Source organism: Nicotiana tabacum, chromosome 8 (assembly GCF_000715075.1).
Source record: "Nicotiana tabacum cultivar K326 chromosome 8, ASM71507v2, whole genome shotgun sequence".
In the NCBI taxonomy this organism is placed as follows: Eukaryota; Viridiplantae; Streptophyta; class Magnoliopsida; order Solanales; family Solanaceae; genus Nicotiana; species Nicotiana tabacum.
The window spans coordinates 87618527-87625083 of record NC_134087.1 but is presented as its reverse complement, the minus strand read 5'-3'; the positions used below and the strand labels follow the sequence as shown (position 1 = coordinate 87625083).

The window sequence follows — 6557 nt, the reverse complement described above, 5'->3', positions numbered from 1 at the left end:
AGTATAAATATAGTAATTATGTAGATACCCTTACAAATAATATTGTTTTATACATACTTAAACTGATTTGTAGTATATTTGTAGAAAATTTGTAGATGAAGAGAAAAAATTTGTAGTCAACATTTTTTCAACATAGATTGTAGTTTAATTGTAGTATAAATGTAGTAATTTTGTAGATAATTATGAAAATAATATTGCTTTATACATCCTAAAACTGATGTGTAGTTTATTTGTAGATAAATGTAGAAATTTTATAGATATTACCATAAAATCAGACTTCCATAAAATTTGAAATATATGTGGCATAATATGTAAAAATCTCTTTTATTTATTTCAAATTCTGATCAATCAAACTGTAACTACTTCATATTTTTGTTGTATCAAATGTGTGTATAAAGTGTGCGAAATCAAGAAACCCAGATTAGAAATAGAAAAAGTAAAATAGAAGTAAAAATAAGAAATGGAGAATTGAGAAGTAGAGAATAGAGGAGTTTCCTCGTCGGAAACCGTCAACGGCGGCGAAGATGTATTTAGTTCAAATTCTGATCAATCCAACTGTAACTACAATTTATCTACAATTTATCTACAATTTCTGCAATATGTCTTCTTCTTCTTCGAGTTTCAATCTGAAATTCAGCCAAAACCAAGTCTAAATCTTCACCAAAATCCCTCAAAATTGAGATATAAACTCCAAAACATATTCCCAATTATTTACAACAACACCCAATCAAAACAAATAATGATTTTTGAAAATCCAAATTTGAATTCAGAGCTTCAAAGCTTTTTTAATGGATATCAATGGTGGATTTGTAGCGATTTTGATTTGAAAACCCAAATCTGAAATATCATGATGTTGTTGCGCGAAGCTTGTTGTTCCTATGCTTCTGTTGCTTTTGTTTCACATTCGTAGTGCACATTTCGCCTTCACGTTTGTGAATACTGTTCGGTTTAAAAATCTTCAATTTTCTGTGAATTTAGATGGAGAATTTAGTTTCAGAAGATGGAAAATGTTAAAACGTGGGTGGGACTGAGGGGTTAGGAGAGAGAAACGTGCAGATTCCTTTAATTAAGGAGTAAATAATGTACAATTAATTATACCCTTAATTAATTATGGTATAGAATTGGTAATTTGGTATACTAAGTATAATTAAGTCAAACCTTAAATATTGAGGGTAATAAGGTTTCCTATGTGGCATAGGAATATAAAAATTCCTTTTGATAATTGCCATTTATACAACATACTCTACCTAAAAGATCTCAACAACTAAACAAGGAAAACGTTAGGTTCCGCAATGGAAGACAACATCTATATCTTCTAAATATAACTAGTAAAGAGAAGCCCGTGCCAGCACGGGCCCAACATGCTAGTTAAATAAAATATTTTTGTAGAGTTTCTGATAGTCTCAATACATGAAACATTTGGAATCATACAACTTGTAGAATGAGCACATAAGAATTTCATGTCTTCAGCTTAGAAACACTGAAATTTATACAATTTATAGAATGAGGATACAGTCTACAATGAGATTTACGAGTTAACACTTGCAACATACTGAAAGTATAATATAACAAAGAAATTTACAATATCATCTCTCAACTCCTTGGCCACTGTATATTTAACACAAGGGAGTGCTAAAAGCTAGCAACACCTGCAATGTTAGTTATGGTGTGCTTAGCATCAGAGAACAACACATTTGAACAAATAACATGTGCAAATATTTACAAACAATATCAACGTCCATGTGCTAATATGACACATTACAGAGACATTAAGGCGTCTCATTTGTTGATGAAAGCTCTAAAGTATCAAACAACATTAACTCAAAGGAAGCTTAAGTTTGCCCCATCTTTATATCAGCATTAATGTACAAAAAAAAATTGTAATTAAAGGGGCAAACTTGTCCCCCTTTACATTCATTTCCATGTTACATCTCTTCATTAAGAGTATATAGCATCTATAACTTCCTTAATGCCTCTTCATTAAAGCTAGGCCTTGCCAACATTTAGCAAAACTAAAAGTTCAGAAATTAGTGAGGAAATGGATCATATTGAAATAGAATACTTTTGCATACTTCAAACTAAGATGAGGTATCAAGTATCTTGAGACTCTGCTTAACCACCTAATGATAATATGATGATAAACTTTACTTTTCTCAATTACAGGTCCAGCAGCATATAACACACCTTACCTGTAGACACCAGTAAAAAGACTCAAACCGTCATCTATCTGACTGCTAACACATGATATTTTCATCTGGACATGATTTTACAGGCCCAAATCCTTAGATCTTGGCCTCAACCTCTTCTTCTACCATTGGCTATCATCATTCTCTTCCTCCAAGTTAAGCCCCTTCCTTCCTCCCTACAAACATGCATTTTCAGAAATGTCAAATTACAACTCAGTACTATACCATAAGCCTAAAAGTTGGAACTTGTACACAATACTGTGGTAAAGCAAAGAAACATTTTGAACATACTACTAAACTAGAATCTTTCTTTGAAGAACACTAAGACATCATAAATAATGAAATCGGGAGCTTATCACATTTATTATACAAAAATGGATATTGGACCATCTTAGTTATAGGCATATCCTTCATTCACTTAATATATATTTCCTTCCTCAGAAATCAACATGTAGGAAAGAATGTTAAAACTTTGGTAAATAAAAATTTGGTCAGACTTCTAAATTTCCTGAGACGCTACAAATAAGAATGCTATCATCGTTGATACTTTATCAAAGCCAAGAGAGGATGAGTGAATTGAACAACAATGACTACATTAAGTAGGCAAGTATGTGCAGAGAGAGACTTATCAAAAATGAAATTGGTGATAGAACCTATCACAGATTTTCTTTCACGTTCCATCTAATCATAATTCTTTATCAACTTTTTTATCAACTATAAAATATAGGAGCAGATTTGAATGTCATAACACTTTACCTCATGCATAAATAAAACCAAGAAATAGAGCAGAAGGATCAAGTAAAATGGAAGTGAAAAGGTGACGCTCCAATTGGTTTGAATTCACATTAACAGTACTTAATGCAATTGAGAAAAGGAGAAAGAATCTAAGAATGAGCTCAGCATAGAGCATATCTAATACCGGCACCACAATTGTAGATGATCAGCTAGTGTATATTTCTTTCTACTATTTTCTGATGTTTCACAGTCATCTACTTAATCCCTTGTATTTTCCATATTGCTCTAATTTGACAACAGTTATTAGAAGCCCAAATATTTATCTTCACTAATTATGGAATTGGAAACTTAAATAGGAATAGAGAAAGTAAAAATTACCATACATCACCAATTAACTTGTAGATACCCTTAACATACTCCACATCAGCCAATTATCAACAATCGCAACATCTAGAATCAAATTGTTTGGTTTGCCTGTGGACTAAATAGAATAGAATGGTCAATATGACCACATATAATTGATAGTATTACTTGCTATACCTTTTATTTAGACATTTAGGCAAGGAAAAGGCATCATATCATTGCTTGCTTGGTGCATTGAGGGTAGACGTGTGTCTTTCCAATCTTGTTTGCTTTTCTTCTGCTCAAAGGGCTCTCTTGAAGAGTCTTTACCTCCTCAGCTCAAGGGGCTCTCTTGAAGAGTCTTTACCTCTTCAGCTGAAGGGGCTCTCTTGAAGAGTCTTTACCTCCTCAACTGGGCTTATCATAACGAAGTTTCAGCTCTTTCCTTATCAGATTTGTTCTTGCTACTGCTTTTGGTGGGACTCCCCTTCTTGCTAAAACTACTTGAAGTGGTTTTTGCAAAATAAAAAGAACTTAAACCGTTTCGACCATTAGACTTTCTTTCCTAAAAGCTAAATCGTTCAATAGTTGTATTGTGCTGTAGAATGTATACCTTGTTCTTCTTTGCTACAACTAGTGCACCAGGCACTTAATAAGCCAAAGAAAATTCCTGGAAAGAAATTTTTTGGTATTTAGATAGATCCATATAAAATTGGTACAGGAGGGCCGAGAAACGTGGTTTGCATTTTCACTCACAACTGAAGCAACCACAAAGTTTCAGTCACTTCGAGAACATGCCAATTTCTCGAGCCATATGCTAGAAAATATAAAATAACATAAGAATCTAAGCAGACAGATGGATGATGAAAAAGATGATATTGATCTGAAAGGAAAAACTTCAGGTACTCCCTACGGTTCACAATAAGTGACCAATTTGCTTTTTCATTTTGGTTCAAAATAAGTGTCTAGTTATGTAATCAAGAAAGAATTCAATTTGTTTTTACAAAATAAACCCCATGTTCATATCCCTAAAAAGTTTTCTTACTTCTCACATTAAATGCTTAATTAGGGGTAGTTTAGTCATAGTAGGTATTTTTGAATAGAATTTAGTATTTTCTTAATGAGCGTGCTAAAAGCAAATTGGTCACTTATTGTGAACCAGAGGGAGTATTAAAACTTGGTACAAAAATGAGTGAATAAGAGTTCTATAAAGTTTATTAAAAAGGCGTCTATTTAGTCCAGAGTATCATACTACGTTAAGCCGAGGGTCGATAGGAAACAACCTCTCTACCTCGTCAGATAGGGGTATGCATACACACTACCCTATACTGGGTATGTTGTTGTTGACTTACGTTGAACGTGATACTAACTCATAAACCTAAATTGTTAAACATTAATATACCGAAATGTAGAACTCTTCAGCACAATTAATTTTTTAACTTCATTTTACTTTTTGAGTGAATTACTATTAATATTTAACTTGCAGAAAGACCCCATTGAACGAAGTAAATTCATATTATACCGTCATCTTTTCTCTTGATCGGGAAGTTCCCTATTTTACCTAACCAAATGGTTTCTAAGGGTCGCACTACATTGATCTTCTGTCGGATTCCCTGAGAGAACAAAAATGTATCATCAAATATATTTGAATTTGTCAATTACATTCAGAGACACGCTCATTCATAATGTAAAAATTAACATTCTTCTTTAGAGTTCTTTCCCGAATTGAATCTGGGAAGAATATGACGATTCATTTGCCCTTTTGAAATTTTGAATCATATCAAACCAATCGGCATAATTTTTGTTGCATGACTTAGTAATAAGCAAAATTTATAGCCATAAAACCTAATCCTATTTAGGATATTGAATAAACAAATAAAACTGAACAGGGAGAGAGTTGGGAATGTGGCTAATTGACATACATGTAAGAATTCTTCAGGAAAATGAGTGCGGATGCCAGAGAAGGAGCACCGGGTCATGCTTGTTGTTGCAGAGTTGCTTGACAGAAGTCGACAGAATCCACATTCCAACAGATCAGGTTGCAATGTTTTGAACAGGTGATCTTTAGATTGCTGAACGAATTACTGAAACTTGCACACAAGCGTCCATGGTGATTTACAGTAAGTATAGACGGAAAGATCTTTTTGGTCTCCGAAAATGAAGAGTGTGGAGAGGAACAATGGAATATTGGAAAGTGAGGGAGTGGGTTTGTCAGTGGTTTTTCTTTTCTTAGTGGTTTTTATCTTAAAATGCAGTGCACGTGTCTAGGTAAATTTCAAGGGCTGAGTTGAATTACTATTTTAACCCCAAGCACGTAATAGATTTTCTAAACTGCCAGTGTTCCCTACACCTAAACTCCCATTCGTACCCCTAAACTACCATTTCTAAGAACCTATTTCCTTTTTGGTCCGTTCCAAAAAGAATGATCCCTTTCTAAATTTGGTAACAATTTAGCTTAAAGTTACAACTTTACTTGTTAACGAGAAGCTTTTATAACCACACAAATACTCTGGGCCCCATTTGGACTTGTTTAGGACCACAAATTCCAAAAGTCTTCATTTTTTTCTTAAACTCCGTGTCCAGTCAAAGAGGTTCACATAAATTGGAACAGAGGGAGTACTAAAATATTTCCTGAAATTGCATAACAAATACTACACCTCCTCTTTCAATTAAACTAATCTTAAGAATGCGCGCGTTGCACGTGTATTCTGTCTTAATAAATACATAATTTTAAAAGTCATATAAACGTTATATTAACAAAATATGTTTGAGTTATAAAATAAAAGTCAAAGAAAAAAGTGTAAGTTCCTAAAAATAATAATTGTTGAACCTATTTAGCTAACTCAATAAAAGAAAAAACAATAATAGTAGAAGTCCTCAACCATTTTAGTTAATATTTTCAACTTAATATTTATTCGAGATCTATACTTACTACAATTTCACAAGTTTTTCTCACAAGCAAAACATAAATTGTTTTATTTATGCAATAATCAGTAAGAAATACTATTGGAAGCTTAAACAGCTCAAAACATAAAAATAAATTTTGAGAATTTGGTCAAACACGCTCATATTGGACAGATAGGGGTGCCGAACATTATGTAGTCAGAATATCTAGAAAAAGTTAAAGTATGATGATTATTAACTTAATATGAGTTAAAATACTTAACCAATTTATGTGATGAATGCAACGATCCAAATAATATATACAACATTTGTAAGTGAGTGTAAATCAATGATCATGCATGAGACATAAATCAATGATCATATATGAGACATTATATGATGATCCAAAAG

At 32.7% G+C, this 6557-nt stretch overlaps 1 long non-coding RNA gene across 4 annotated transcripts; it reads right to left on the bottom strand.

Moving 5' to 3' along the window:
* Positions 1-1468: 1468 nt before the first annotated feature.
* LOC107806052 (uncharacterized) lies at positions 1469-5482 on the bottom strand. 4 transcript variants are annotated; one of them, XR_001652570.2, is made up of 5 exons: positions 5186-5482; positions 4786-4876; positions 3462-3933; positions 2190-2362; positions 1469-1649 (listed from the first exon to the last, which is right to left on the bottom strand). It is a non-coding gene; the product is annotated as an uncharacterized LOC107806052 (long non-coding RNA). The 4 variants fall into 4 exon arrangements; XR_001652567.2 differs by lacking the exon at positions 4786-4876 and having other exon boundaries at positions 3462-4080; XR_012694122.1 differs by lacking the exon at positions 4786-4876 and having other exon boundaries at positions 2185-2362.
* Between the last annotated feature and the right edge of the window lie 1075 nt (positions 5483-6557).